General features: G+C 47.0%; 1 protein-coding gene across 9 annotated transcripts in view; it reads right to left on the minus strand.

Annotated features, from left to right (window-relative positions):
- Positions 1-15,121, minus strand: part of Rhobtb1 (Rho-related BTB domain containing 1) — a 128,986-nt gene that overhangs the window by 68,589 nt on the left and 45,276 nt on the right. The window contains exons 1-3 of one of the 9 annotated variants that reach the window (XM_063279164.1): positions 11,761-12,500; positions 4,435-4,484; positions 190-423 (exon numbers count right to left, since the gene is read on the minus strand). The exons of 1 other annotated variant lie outside the window; for it this stretch is intronic. The gene's annotated coding sequence lies outside the window, so the exon portion shown is untranslated. Of the gene's footprint in view, positions 1-189; positions 424-4,434; positions 4,485-6,530; positions 11,723-11,760; positions 12,501-15,121 lie in introns of those variants that run through there. 7 more of the 9 variants (XM_039098736.2, XM_039098732.2, XM_039098733.2 and 4 more) reach the window with 7 other exon arrangements.

Consider the following 15,121-nt stretch of genomic DNA (forward strand, 5'->3'; position numbering starts at 1 on the left):
GAGAGAGAGAGAATATATGAACACTCACTTAACTCAAGAGATGATTAGAAGGAAATGTTACTGTAACTATTCTTGTAACATCAGCGTCTAAAGGCAGCAGCAAACTTAGAGATAAAGGGATTAGACCACCCATCCACATTACAATGCTTCCTGCCCATATATTCCAGGAAGGCTCAGGAGACCACTAACCTTGGTGAGCACGGAGTATGTGGTCTGCACCCCTGGCTTTAGGATATCCTCATGGCTTCAGGGATGAGGGTATATGCCATTGCCATTTGCAGGCGAGGAGAGGGAAGTCCAAAACTTATTTCACTCGAAGCCCACGGCTAATAAGCGGCCAGAGCAGAGACAGAATTACAAAGCAGCCGATGGGTTGGTCAGCTGAGATGGCTTGGACCGGATCAGAGCTTTGAGAGTTATGTTCTGACGAGGAGAAAAAGGAACACTCTGTGTCGACATGTTTGCTGATAAGCAGAGTTGCTCCCAGTACCCTGTATATCTGTATACCACTGGCACCGTCTTATCTTTCGCTGCTGGACATGGCTTGGGTTGTGTGTGTGTATTTTGGACTCGCTCACTGGATCTGTGGCAAAGTTGGAGAGTTCAGAAGTCTTGGCACTTTCTAGGTGGTGTTATGTAACGGGAATGGAGCCTGGGTTGGATCGAGAGACCTGAGCTGAGTTCAGGAGAAGTCACTTATTAACTATGAGAGTGGTCAAGTTACATCACTTTGTTGGTGCCAGTGCTTTGTCACCAGAGGGAGGCTCAAACAAGTGACCTTATAGGGACTTTCCTTGACTCCCTGATTCAACTGGCATTGACTTGAGTGTCTGTGCCTGTGACTTCCAACAACATACATTAGAAATGACCCGTAGTTTGCAGGTTTGTGTAGGCAAGATGGCCAGGTAGCTCAGATGATGTATTTGTTAGATAAACTGCCTGTAGGAATATGTCATCTGACACTCGGGTTTTTCCTTCTGCAAGAGTAACCTGAAATGGAAAGGCTTACAGTACCCCTAGCCTGGAGTTCATCTAAAATGAACTTCTTGGTCAGACTAAAATGTACCCGATCTCTATGTTTTGTGCCTTATCAGTTTCCTGACCTTCTCTCCCTCCTTTTGTGCTTCCATAAATTGGACCTGAAAACAAACACCGGGCACAGTGCCTGCCGTCTTGGAAATTGTTGGTAGAGCTGGTGTATGTGTTGGAGGGGGTCACTTGGTTTAGCTTCTGGTTGGCTAAAAATCTAAAAGACATTTCTCTACAGAGAAGTGAAGCCTGAGATCAAAATCCATAAATACTGGGGACTTGCCATTACTCAAGAAAGAAGACTCAGGAGTTGGGTAGTGAAGCGTCATTGCTCTGTCAGGACCTCCTGGCAGCTCACCCTTTTGTATGTCTGAGTCCCAGCTGGAAGGAATATCTGAAGACAGGCAATGCCATGGGCACCCAGGAAGACCCTGTCATGTGTACCTTTCATTTCCTGTGTTTTGATTGGCCTATTTCCCAACCTCTGCCCTAAGGTGCCTAGGGAACAAAGGGGCTGGGAGGAGAGATAGCTGGTTTTTTGTTAGTCACTGGCTTTATGTGTTTCTCAAACTAAAAAAGAAAAAATTACAAAAAGAGCTTCAGATAACCAACCTATAGCCATTCCCCATTTCCACCACATTTCATACTTTCCCTGACGGGGTTGGGGATTTGGCTCAGTGGTAGAGTACTTGCCTAGCAAGTGCAAGGCCCTGGGTTCGGTCCCCAGTTCCAGAAAAAACAAAACAAACAAACAAACAAAAAAAAAACAAAAAGAAATACTTTCCCTGACTTCCCTCCTCCTCCTCCTTTGTCTCTTAGCTATTCAAATTCCTTCTCCAGCTTTCCCTTTAGTGCTGTGAGGTTGATGGAGAGCCTTGGTGGAGAAGAGAAGAGGAGTAAAAGGGTCAGACAAATCACCAGCCATGGGAGGGCAGAGGGAAACCTTTGTGCAGTGAGGCTGAGTTTCTGTTGTTACAAGATCAACAGAAATGTGAAGGTGTGTGTGTGTGTGTGTGTGTGTGTGTGTGTGTGTGTGTGTGTGTGTACATGTGTGTGTGTACGTGTATGTGTGTGTGTGTGTGTGTGTGTTTGTGTGCAGGTACTCCTAGAGGTCACTGAACAGCTTCTGGCTCTCATCCCCCAGGAACTGTCCGTCTTGTGCTTTTTACAGCCATCGTCTCTCGGTGGCCTGAGACTTGCTGATCCATGCCGAGCTGTCCCTGCCTCCCCAGTGATGGAGTTACAAGCATGCTCAGCTTTTTCTTAGAGGTAGGTTCTGGGAATTTGAATCGGGGCTTCATGTTCGTACACCAAACACTTGAGACCGTGCTGTCACCCGAGTCCCGGTTTGTCAGTTTTCTATGAGTGAGATTACCAAGCGAAGTTAGCAACGTCCAAATGTTTCTAGCCCTTTTACAAGAGAGGAGCCAAAGCCTGCTGATACCCAAGAAAGCTAAGGAAAGGCTGACTGCTAACTGAGTAATTACTGTTAGCGACAGCTTGCGAATTCTAAGGTCCTTTTGGGCTGCAACATTACATAATTTAGAGTGTAATTTGACTACTTTAAATAAATTATAGATTTATGATTGTCATATTGATTATTTTTTATGGCATATCATTTATCACAGTCAGCCATATATCAGTTAATGGTGAGGATCTGGCCTGTAATGGGATGTCCCCAATAAGAACCGTGGAATAGGATGTGTCTTGGAATGGTCTAGGATATGGCAACTTTTATGGATCGAGCTCTTAAAGAATTGCATACAACTACCCCTTAATTGGTCAAAGAAACCCCTTAACTAACTATGTGTTTGTAAAGCTATGAAGTGAGCTGGGGCTGTCAGTCCTTGATAGAGTTCATCTAGAGGGTCACCTTTGTCATTTGTTAGTGACTCTGTGCTTAAAATTCCCAGAGGGCTAACAACTGTTACAATTTCTTCTTTTAGAAACAGAGCAAAGGAGGAAAGAGAGGTAAGAGTTACTTTCCGTTGAGGTGCAAACCACAAACGTCTAAAACTTTAGACACTGACCCTTTTCAGAACTTCCGTTGGGATTTATCTACTATGTATCCTAATCTATCCACTGAGTAGAACATTTCAGGCACACTGAGGATTGGAAGGAAGAAGGTCCTTTGCGGCTTCATTTCACATTGTAGCCTTTTATCAAAGATGTCCTGCTGAATGACAGGGCTCAAGCTTTGATGCCTTGTAAGCAACCGGGTCTCTGCCTCTGTGGTCCTGGACCACCATGGCTGGAAACATGTACAATCTCAGTTGGTTTGAAAGTCTATATCCTGACTATTTCCAAACACTCATTTATCATCTATGCAGATGAAAACCTACGCTTGGCACATGGAATTCAAAATAATCGCACCTAACAGAAAACATGGGCTTTCTTACGAAAGTTCTATGGGTCCCCAAATCCACCCTTGGATGTGCACAAAGTTCAGGGTATATTCTTTGCCTTTTCCATGTTGGAATGTTTAACATCTTGCTTCTAAATCTACTTGGAAATTTCTTAAAAGTCACACCCCACAATCTTTTTTTTTTTTAAAGATTAAAGTTTAATCTTTAACCGATCCATGCTAAGGAGCACCCATTAAAAGAGTGGAATCTCTTTTTTACGAACAGCTTCACCATGGAATACTCCCGGGTTATCTGTAGTTACTGAGTTAAACAAGTCATTCAGCTTTTCTTGGCCTCAGTCTCCCTCATGTAGAAATTTTCAAATAGGAGTTTGTTTTAGATTAAGACAAAACTTTAAAAAGAAATCAACCAAAAAGTTGCTTCACACCACAGTCGTTGCGTGCATGCGTGTGTGTGTGTGTGTGTGTGTGTGTGTGTGTGTGTGTGTGTATAGGATGTTTGTCCATTTATGACACATAAAAATGCAGAATAAAAACATTTGGACAGGGGTTGGGGATTTAGCTCAGTGGTAGAGCGCTTGCCTAGCAAGTGCAAGGCCCTGTCGGTCCCCAGCTCCGAAAAAAAGAAAAGAAAAACCAAAACAAACAAACAAACAAAAAAACCATTTGGACAGAACCAAATCTTGACCCATGCTCAACAAATGTCCGCTACTACCCTATGAAATGTTCTTGTATCTCCCGAAAGCTAAGACGAAGCTGAGTCAAATCTCCATTCCTGACACCCAGATACCCAGGATCCTCAACTGTCTACCACCATTTTGGTTTTCTCGTTAGCATGACCCACAGGAAGGAGAGAGGGGGCATGAGGTTTATTTTAGGGTCATTTCCCTCAGAGTGATTTCAACAAACCATGGATTCAAACCATATAAAACATCAAAACCCAATTCTTTTGAGACTTCTGACTAGGACACCCACTCTAGACTACACATCAGAGGATACGCCATCCACCTGTGCTTGTGGGCATGCACGGAGATACTGACCTGGCTCGCTGGAAGTGAAGAACAGGAGTTCCTAGCACAGCTGGCCTTACCTAGAGAGTAGAGAGAAACACTGTTGAAATCCCTCTGCCTGACCGGAGCCCACAGGAACTCATTAAAAGAAAAAATACAGGGTTGGGGATTTAGCTCAGTGGTGGAGCGCTTGCCTAGAAAGCGCAAGGCCCTGGGTTCGGTCCCCAGCTCCGAAAAAAAGAAAAGAAAAAAAAAAAAAGAAAAAATACTTAGTATCTTTCTCTACATGGGAAGATGGGCAGAGTCCGCCTGACTTTGGTTTATTCTAAGTGTACACTGGCATTTCTTCGGGTCAAGTGTATCTTGAAATAGCTATGTTTAACATTTTATAGCATTCACAAAAGTATATTTCTGAGCATTTGGGGATGGTACAGAGAAAGTACTTAGCCACAAATGGATGGGAGGCACAGGGAAAACTCACAGGTTTTCTCCAACAGACAAGGGAGTGGGAGAATTTCTTTCTTCAAAATGTCATTTTAAAACACCATCTTAACCCCAAAACAATGATTTCTGGTTTCTTCTATTTTTTTTTTTTTTTGTAGAAGTATTAAGTCAGTAACACCAACCAGGCTTCTGTGCATCTTCAAGACCACACATAACCCTGTACCTTGAGATACCCGTGACCTTCACAACGTTGGAAGAGTAGGCAAGCTTAAAGGATTGCTGATACAGATGGCCTAAAGCTTCCTACCATGGGATGGAATGGGTTGAAGCCATACCCACATTGACATTCAAATATGATCCAGGAATCTCAGGGAGAACCTGTTTAATTTAATAATTGACTGCTTGCCTCCCCAGGGGGGGTGACACTCAGACGTTTCTGACAGTCCAAAAAAGATCGAGTTTATCTTATGGGAACCACCGGTTCTCTTAGGCGTCTCAAAGATCACTACAGACCAAATACACACCGAGTCTCAAAATAGTGTTTATAAGTGAACTTGTGAGCCCGTTGGTGGTTTATTATCTGCCCCTGGCAAAGCTGAACGCCTTTGGAAGCCTGGTATGTTTTAGAGTCTCCTGTTTGTTTCTTATATAGTAGGTAGTACAGCCCTCAGGGTGGAGAACCTCAGGGTGAAGTCCCAGGCTGAGTATCCAAGAGCTTCCCCCAAAGCACAGACCAGGGAGGTTCAAAGGCAGGATGACTCCTCTGTTTGCTGGGACTTAAGTATCACTCTTCATGCATCCCTCCCCCTCCCCCTCCCCCGCCCCAGCACGTGTGTACAGACAGCCCGCCGCCCCAAAGGCACAGCTTCTGTGCTGACTTGCAAAGCCAACCCAGAAATTTGTGCTTGGCGCTCCCTCCTAACTTTTCTGGCTTGTCCAAGTCTAAATATTGACTTTGCTCCTCCGTTGAGTAGTTTGATACGGGATGGGAACCCCACGGCCAACAGTGGGATCAAATGTTGTATTTTTCTTTTACACAATCCTGCCTTCCTTCTGCTTTTTTTGGGGGGTGGGTGGGTGTGAGTGTGGGTCTCTTCTGCATATGTCCCCCTACCACCTGGGCTATGAACCTAGTAACCTGAAGCTGAAAACATAAGTTCAGGTGTGTGCAAACCCCTCACAGGTAGCGTGTACTGTTGGCACAGCAACTCACAACAGACTCCCTAGACACAGGGCTTGGGGGGGAAGGGAGGGGAGGGCAAGGGGCGTCATCGTGGACCCAAAGGCACTGCTTGGGGCAGGGTAAGCACCCAAGGGATCAGAACACCCCCGCTTCTCGCGTCCCGAATTCCCCACCAGAGTCCTTCGAGGAAAAGGCGCCTTTCCCGGGGGCGCGGCAGCACCCGCCCTGGTGCAGCCGGCCTGCTAAGGTGCCTGTTGTACGTGTTCTCAGCCGCTACAAGTTAGGGGTGCGGCTGGGGCGGGTGCTCCTCCACATCTCTTTGGCTCACTCCTCCGTGAGGGGACTGTCCCCCGCATCCCTTCAGCTCACTCCCGCAAACGTCGGCTGGGGTAGGGGGAGCCCCTGGGCCAGGGTCCCCACCTGCCACCCTCGGGGCGACCGGGAGCTGGTGGAGCGCTCCGCTGTTCACTGGGGCTCTCTGCAAGACACAGCCACCTACCCTGCAGCCGAGCGAGACCCGGCTCCCTCCGCCGCTCAGCAGCGGCCCCCGCCGCGCGCGCTCGCGGGGACGCCGGGACCCTGCGCACCGCGCGCCACCCGCCCGGCGTGGCACAAAGGCAGCATGGCCCAGCCGCGCCCGGCCGCGTCCGCGTCCCGGCGCAGGCCACGGGACTCGTCCCCAGGTCGCTATTGCCGCCAGCCCTGCCCTCCTCCCGCCCCCTTCCCCCGCCAGGCGGGGCACCGGGCGGAACCCTGCGCCCCAGCACGGAGCAAGCAACGCGGTGGCGGCCTCCGATCGCTCCCTCTCTCTCCACCGTGACGTGAGCAGCCTTGGCGGCTATTTATAACCACACGATTGGATTTCATTCATGAAACCAGGGCCTTGTGTGTCTGAACTGTGGGACGCGAGGTGGCGAAGGTGCCGCGGCTGCACGCACACCGGAGGGGCCTGGGCTCCAGGGCGCTTGGTTGGGACCAGCGTGTGTCCCGCATCCTGGGGATCCGGCCTTGGGCCAAGCGGAGAACAGAGCAGGGCAGGGTGTGTGCGAGCTGTCCCGCGCCCCCTCCCCGCAGCATCCCACCCACTCCCGAACATCCGCTGGCCCTCAATCCTGGGCTCAGGAAAAGTAAGTTGGGCCACTAACCGGCTGGGCAGCATAGCTTTCTTCCCCCTAGGAACTGACCGGTCGCGGACTCCGAGGGAGGACATTGGCTTTTGTTTCAAAACCGAGCCCAGCTGCTGACTAAGCGCTGCGCTGGCCCAGCCTCCTCCCCTGGGCGCTGCACGTGCGGGCTAGCTCTCCCCCTCCTGGTCACCTTCCCCTGCACTGGGCTCGAGGGGTCCCGGCAGGGGGCGGGTGGGGGGACGCCCTACTGCCCCCGATTCTCCCCACCCCCCTTCCACCCCGAAATCAGCCGTTTCAGAGAGGCTGGGGGTGAGAAGAGCTGAAACCGATTTTGGCCTCTCCCAGGTCGGCAGGAAATCTTGGAAAGGAAAACCAACTAGCTCTTCTCGGGGACATTGTGGACTTTCAAGGCCATTGTCAGTTCTGGGGGCAGAGTCATGGCTACTCTTCACGGATCTGCATAAGAACTGCCTAGGTGCCTAAGGGTGTCTGGCTCTGGCATCTCGGCGAAGCTTAAGGAGGTGACAGGGGACGCAACTAACTTGGCTCCTGTCCGCAGGGAACTTTCAGTCCGCCTTCTCAACTGCCTGTTAGACTCAGCGGTGTAATCCGCTCACTCTAGTCCTGCAACAGCTGGCGGATTAGGGTGTGAATGCCTTCAGCTAGGGACGTGTTACGTTTATAAACTCTTCTAAAGGCTGAGCACCAAGCACACAAAAATGGCCACGCTGTATCCTTGGTCACCATCAGTTCTGAAACCCCAGCAGGATCTCGAAAGGGTGGGAAAGGTAGCCATATTTTACTGTGAAGATGGTTTCTTTGGGTAATCCTTCAAGCCTCCCCTAAAGAGAGAATAGCAAACAAACCCTCTTACAGTAACGCCTCGGTTCCTCCTTTTCAGAAAACCACATTTGGTTTTCTTAGATGGATTTCTCTTCCTCCCTAGAATCCCTGAATGATTTTTAGTCCCTTCGGTAATGTCCTGCCCTTCCCCTAGATCCAAGGTCTCCTGTAGTCAAGGCCGATCTCAAACTCGCAATGTTGCCAAGGCTGGCCTTGAACTCCTAAAGCCTCGGCCTTGCAGGTTTATACCGCCAACAGACTAAGCAAATGAAATGTTTTTATAAGAAAATGTGCGGGCAGCCTGCGGTGATTTAGGCAATCCTTAATGTACTGTTGTTGTTGGAATCGGAATCATCAAGGCCATAACCTTTTGATACTAGCATGAGGAGGAAGCAAGAAGTCAGATTCCGCGGTCTGAGGAGTTTAAGGTGGATCCGTGACTGTAAGTGGTCATTTGCTTGGTTGGCAAGGGGCAAACTGTTTTAAAAGGACACCATGTTGAAAGAATCAATAGACATTCTTTTCAGGAATGTATCAGGGAAAGTTAATTAACCCTGTTGTTTCTAGCTAGCTACTTCACTGCGAGTCACTTCTTTTTAAGCCACCTCGGGCACTGAGGAACAGAACAGTAACTAAGAAAATGGGAACTTAGTAACTAAGAAATATTTATTGTAGCCCCAAGTGCAGTGCGGGAATGGATTTCCTTTTCTTTCCTTTTATTCTTAAAATCTTTACACTGCCACAACTGAGGAGTGCCATCAGAACCATTTTACAGATGGGGCAAAAAAAAGTTTACATTGTTAGTATTGTTAGTGGCTGGCATTTGTGCCCCGGGGTCATCTGGGACTGGTTTTATCGCTAACCTTTGTTGTGACATTTGGTCCCATTCGGGTGGGAGTCTTTCACTCTCTCAGTCACACATTTAAAAGACAAATCTGGGGGTTGGGGATTTAGCTCAGTGGTAGGGCGCTTGCCTAGAAAGCGCAAGGCCCTGGGTTCGGTCCCCAGCCCCCCCAAAAAAAAGAAAAGAAAAGAAAAAAAGAGACAAATCTGCTATTTCACCTGTGCAAGATGCCAGGCACGATGATACACCCCTGTGGTTCCCCACTGTGCCGGAGGTAGGGACAGCAGAATGCCCGAGGCGCACTGGTTCTAAAGTCTAGCTAATTCAGTGGTCCGTAGTTCCAGTGAGAGACCGTGCCTCAAAAAGAGAGGAAGGGACAGCTCCTATGGAACACTGCCATGGTTGACCTCTGAACTCCACAAGTATGTGCCCAGGCATGTGCCACCCTTTATCCCTCACACCCCTAATACAACACCATATGCACACACCTGCACATATGCACAAAAGTAAAAAGGTTCACAGTGCTTTTCTGAAGCATCAGGGAGCTATAAAAGATACCAAGCAACATGCACTCTTGGGATTTCCCGAGCCCCTCAAGGACCATCCTTGTAGAGTGGGTAAGGAATGACCACTAGCCATTTTGCTACCATTTTGGCTAATGTACCTAACCTTGGCCTGGAGAGATGGCTCAGCAGTTAAGAGCACTGACAGCTCTTCCAGAGGTCCTGAGTTCAATTCCTGGCAACCACATAATGGCTCACAACCATCTGTAATGGGATCCGATGCCCACTTCTGGTATGTCTGAAGACAGCAACAGTGTACTTATATATAATAAATAAATAAATCTTAAAAACAAAAAAACCCCAAAACCTAACCTCGAGGGGAACTTCCAGGAAAATAGCTACTAATGGTGATTTCAGATACAGCAGAAGAAAAATTACTGGAAATTTGTGCCAAGCAAGGACAGGGATGTCAAGAAGACACTGCCATGCACATCCACGGCTGTGGAGGCCCCAAACTTCACACATGTGACCTCTGACTCATGAAAGTGGAGGAGTGGGCACGCACTGTGGCTGCCGGCCGGAAAGAGGGAAGAGAAGCAGAGGAGATGGCGAAGTTTCACACAAGAGGTTGGGAAAGTAAAGATGGCGTCCTAGCCTGTGCTCCAGCCCGCCAAAGAGCCAATCTTCCTGCTTGCCAACACGATCCGCACCATTCACCTTCGATATACAAGAACTGGAGTCCTCGCTGGAAATTAGCCAACAGTTTCCTCTCTGAACACAAATTTTCCTGCACAAAGGTGTTGTTAAACTTTTTATGGCAGGTATTTTACCAGTGATGTTGCCCTGCCCTCACAAAAGCCAAAATAAATAAAATAAAATAAAAGCACCCCCTTTACCACCACCGAAACCATCCCAGACCAGCCATCTCATATGTGCCTGCTCATGCACATAAATAGGCAATAATTTTAACTTAAAAATTTAAATACCACAATTCACATATACGAGTATTGTTTAATTACCAATAAAATCACTTGCCAGTGAGCTCTTGGCATTTGTAATCCCGCACAGCCATTAACCATCTCTCCTCCCCCCCATGTCTAGATTTTTATTACAAGATTTATTATTGGAAATAAACATGTAGGTTTTCAGGTCAAATTTTTTCACTGCACATATTGCCTTTGAGATCTCTCCACCGTATCATCTGTATCGGCAGTTCATTTCTTTCTTTCTTTCTTTCTTTTTTTTTTTTTTGGTTCTTTTTTTCGGAGCTGGGAACCGAACCCAGGGCCTTGCGCTTCCTAGGCAAGCGCTCTACCACTGAGCTAAATCCCCAACCCCTCTTTCTTTTTTTAAAAAGAATTATTTATTTTATTTATGAGTACACTGGAGGTATGAGACACATGAGAAGAGGGCATCGAATCCCATAACAGGTGGTTGTGAGCCACCATGTGGGTGCTGGGATTTGAACTCAGGACCTCTAGAATAGCAGTCAATGCTCTTAACCATTGAGCCATCTCTCCAGTCCCGGCAGTTCATTTTTGTCGCTAAGTGTCCATTATTTAGACGTACTGGGGTGTGCTCGTTCACCTATGGAATGCCAGTCGAGCATTTTCAATCTTGCTCCAATGAAGAAAACACTTCTGTAAACATTTGCACACACATTTTTGTGTGCATGAATATTTTTCCTTTGAGAGGGATGCTCGAGAATGCCAATTCAGGAATCAAACACTAAATAAGCTGCCAGACTGTTTATTTTCAGAGTGACTGGATGTTTTACATCCCCACCAATAATATTTGATATCATCACCTTTTTTTATTTACAAAATTACTGTTCAACAGTACTGAAGAGAACTCACCTCGATTTTGATTTGCATTTCCCTATTGACCAATCCTGTCAAAACATTTCTTCCTGGGCCAACTGACCACCCTTTTATCTCCTTATCGCTAAAAGAAATGTTCCTGGTTTGGGCTGTTTTATAGATGGCTTGTCTTGCTATTGCATATTCTTAATTTTTGTTATTTTAAATATGTTTAAGTTTCCATACGTGTGCTTATGTGCGGCTGCCTAGTTGTATGCGCACACAAGTGCAGGTGCTTGCAGAAGCCACAAGAGGGAGGCAGAGCCCTGTAGCTGGAGTTTGAAGGTGGTTGAGAGACTCCAGCGTGGGTTCTGGAATCTGATCTCTGGTCCTCTGCAAGAGCTGCAGCGTTTACAGCTGCTGAGCGAATTCTAGCCCTTTATTGTCGGATGGCATTAAAAAAAGATATTCTGGGATCATAATCTTCAAATTGCAAATTAAATATGCACTGCCCCCAGGAAAAGTCTACCATCCACTTAATTACCAGTTCTCAATGCTTCTATTGCCTGAAGCTTTTCCCGGTATATCCGTGGGTAATGGGAATTTTACTTACATAAAATTCCCACGGAGAGAGTTTTCTCAGCCCTGTGGTGTTAAGTCCTCACTGGAGCGGTCTGTAACCGACGGCCGGAGGAGCCAACGCCCCTCTCTCCTGCGCAGGCGCAAAAGTCTCCCCCTAGTGATTGATGCAATAGCTGTGGGCTAGTGGCTTGAACCATTGGGGTGTAGCGAGACAGCTGCTCGGCATTCCCTTGGCCTGGAATGCCAGATCAAATGCTAGGATGGTGGATGGATAACGAGTGGGAGGTGTTAGAGAGCCATTTCAGACACTCACAAGGGAGGAAAGGCACCGATGGGCCTCCTTTAGAGAACAGCTGCCTTTGGTCAAAAGGTTTATTGAAAAGCAGCTGTTGAGGGAGATCGCTGGGGTGACACAGCTGCTGTTGCAATGGCCAAGGATTTTGTGGCATCTAAGGGATGATGTGGCTCGTGGCATGTGGAGACACTGCCTCCATTGACTGGCTGGCTCCAAAGAACTGCTCTGGGCTTCAGAGCCGGAATAGGGTAGGGCAGTGGGTTTAACCAGCCCTTTAAAAGCAGCTTTGACTAAACCGCCCTGGACTCCATCCTTCCAGGAGCCATAGGGTTGATCTGAACTGCTCCAACCAGAGGCCTGCTGTCTGGTTAAAGACAAAGGGCAGGGATGCGTGTCTGTGCGCTTTCGTAATACTGTGTGTTGATGGCCAAGAGATAAAAATGACCTTCTGGGACCCTGTTTCTGCAGATGCCCTTTTATCCAGTATCCCAACGTGGGAGCAGCATTTTGCAAGTTGCTCTAGCTAGATCAACGGGGACAGGTATTTCCCAGCTTCCTATCTTGGGGACCATTTTCCCAAGCTTTGTGTGGTTGGTATGTCTGCCATAGGAAGTAATCCTTTCTGTCTCTAGCACCTGGGAAGGTTTTGCATGGAGCTGTGTCCACTTGGGCAAGAATAAAAGCCCTTGTTTCTGAGCGACCAGCTGTGTTGGGTGGGCTCTTAGCAAAATTTCGTGCAAGTGTTTTTCAATTCACCTCAGCAGCACCAGAAGTCTCTAGCTCTCCCTGCTTTCCTTCAACACGCACTGGAGGACGCTAGAGACAGGCTGGCTTCTCAGGGAGTCACCCTAAAAGCTGCAGGTAGACAGTGTCCCATCCTAAGGTATTAGATGGACAAATTCATATCATAAAGAATAATATATAAAGATATTTTATTAAAGATATAAATACTAGAGACTCTGACCATGGGATTTGGGTGGTTACCCACTTAAAGGTCAATGTATTAGGGATGTTTGTACTTATTTACTTATTTATCCTGTAGGCCAAAGTTCACAGTACAATTTCTATCTTTCTAGGTATCAGTGAATGAGACAGACAGGATTTGAGTCCGTCTAGCCTACTGCCGCGTGCTTGGAGGGAGGCACGATCTCTTTTCTCTATGCATCGTTTCTTAGGTTTTATGTTGGTGTTGGATGAGTTTGTTAAAAATGTGATTTTGGAAGTCCAGGAGTCCTAACTACATCCCCCTTTTGGTCAAAAGCCTCCTTTGTCAACGTGGCTCTAACTAATTTAGCTCAGCACGGTTAAGAGGCAAGAACTAGCTGCCCTTTACTTTGTAGGGAAGCAGAAACTGGTGCACATTGTCAACTTTGAAAAAAAAAAAAGATTAGGGCTGGAGAGATAGCTCAGTAGTTAGAGCACTGACTGCTCTTCCATAGGTCCTGAGTTCAAATCCCAGCAACCACATGGTGGCTCACAACCATCTGTGATGGGATCCGATGCCCTCTTCTGGTGTGTCTGAGGACAGCTACAGTGTACTCACATACATAAAATAAATAAATAAATATTTTTTTTAAAAAAAAGATTAATTTTTATTTGTTCTTCTCTTATACAATACATCCCAACTGTAGGTTCGCGTCTGGGAAGCAATGTTCTGCATCTGAAAAGGACATTTATTTCAGGGACGAACCAACAGGCACCTTCATTGTTAACAGTGCAAAATGTGATAGTGTTCTCCAGTTTTACCCAATTAAGAATGACATATAGGTGCCATGCCATTTTTAAAGCTATCTTGCCTGACTGCTTTACATACTAACTGTTTATCTTTGCCAGACAAGCAACATTCCCCCAAACCATTATCACCACCACCACCACCACCAGAACCAAGCAAAACCGCTCAACAAACATTAAAGGGCAGAGGGGATAGGAGAGGAAAAAGAAAGAAAATAAAACTGTTAGCTGTGTGATTTTATCCATTTTGTGCATGGTGGTCCAAAGGCCACAGTGCGGCAGAAATGATACCTTACTGAGCAGTTGTTCAGGTGAACGAAAGAATTGATGTAAAGGGATGTGCGCAGGCTGGGAGATATAGACATGGCTCACGAGGCTGTGAATAGGGCTGTGTGGTTCAAAGCACACAAGTGTGCATGCGGAGAACCTGAGTTCAGTTCTCAGCACACATAGCAGTAGACTCACAACTGCCGGTAACTCCAGGAGTCTTGCTCTGTTCCTGAGTTCCGGCTACTGCGTGCCTCCTCATTCACAGAAGTGAACTCTTTCTATGCAGAATCCAGAAAAATAAATACACACACATCCAGAAAAATAAGTACACACACATGTACATGCACACACACATGCACACACTCACTTCAGAAAAACAGCTCCCAACACAGACTGTATCAATACCACATCCATGTGCTCACTCAGCCTCTTTAATGAGTACATCACTTAATCTCCAGAACGGCCTTGAAATACACTACCTCCAACCCAAGAGAGGGAGGAGTGAGGTTTTCCAGAGGTTGAACGATGTGTTTCTGTGTGAGAGGAGTCCCACTGACTAGCCCCAAATTCCATGCCTGCTCTTAGATCACATGAGAGCAAATCTCAAGAACTCCGGTGCACAGGACACCGCGTTCTATATAGATTTCCCTTGGAAGGAGAAAGGAAAGAATCACTAATACCCTTTGCAGGACACCTACCATGGCCAAGGAAAGGCAAAGCCATGAGGTTTGCCTTCAGCTGGTGTCTGCCTTTCAAATGAGCTTTTAATCTAAGTGTACAGACACCTGACTTCTTCCCTGGGACTTGGGAACATGTTTGTATACACAACGCTGGGGTTTCTCCTTAGCTCTGAAAAGACTTATGTTGGATATTTCACAGGCTACTTATCACTTGGTAAGTTCCCCTTCCTGGGCAAGCCGTTAACTGCATTTCTGTGCATGACATAATCGGTTAAGCACGTTGGGATCAACTTTGTGTTTCTTTCTCTTATACACATAAGCCAAGGAGGCCGAGGCCAGGGCACTTCTGTCTAGGATCAGCCTTAAGGAGCTTAGAGATTTGAGGAGAAGTATGGAAGAAGTTTCCTTTAAGTTTT

The sequence above is a fragment of the Rattus norvegicus genome, chromosome 20 (genome assembly GCF_036323735.1).
Source record: "Rattus norvegicus strain BN/NHsdMcwi chromosome 20, GRCr8, whole genome shotgun sequence".
Lineage (NCBI taxonomy): Eukaryota > Metazoa > Chordata > Mammalia > Rodentia > Muridae > Rattus > Rattus norvegicus.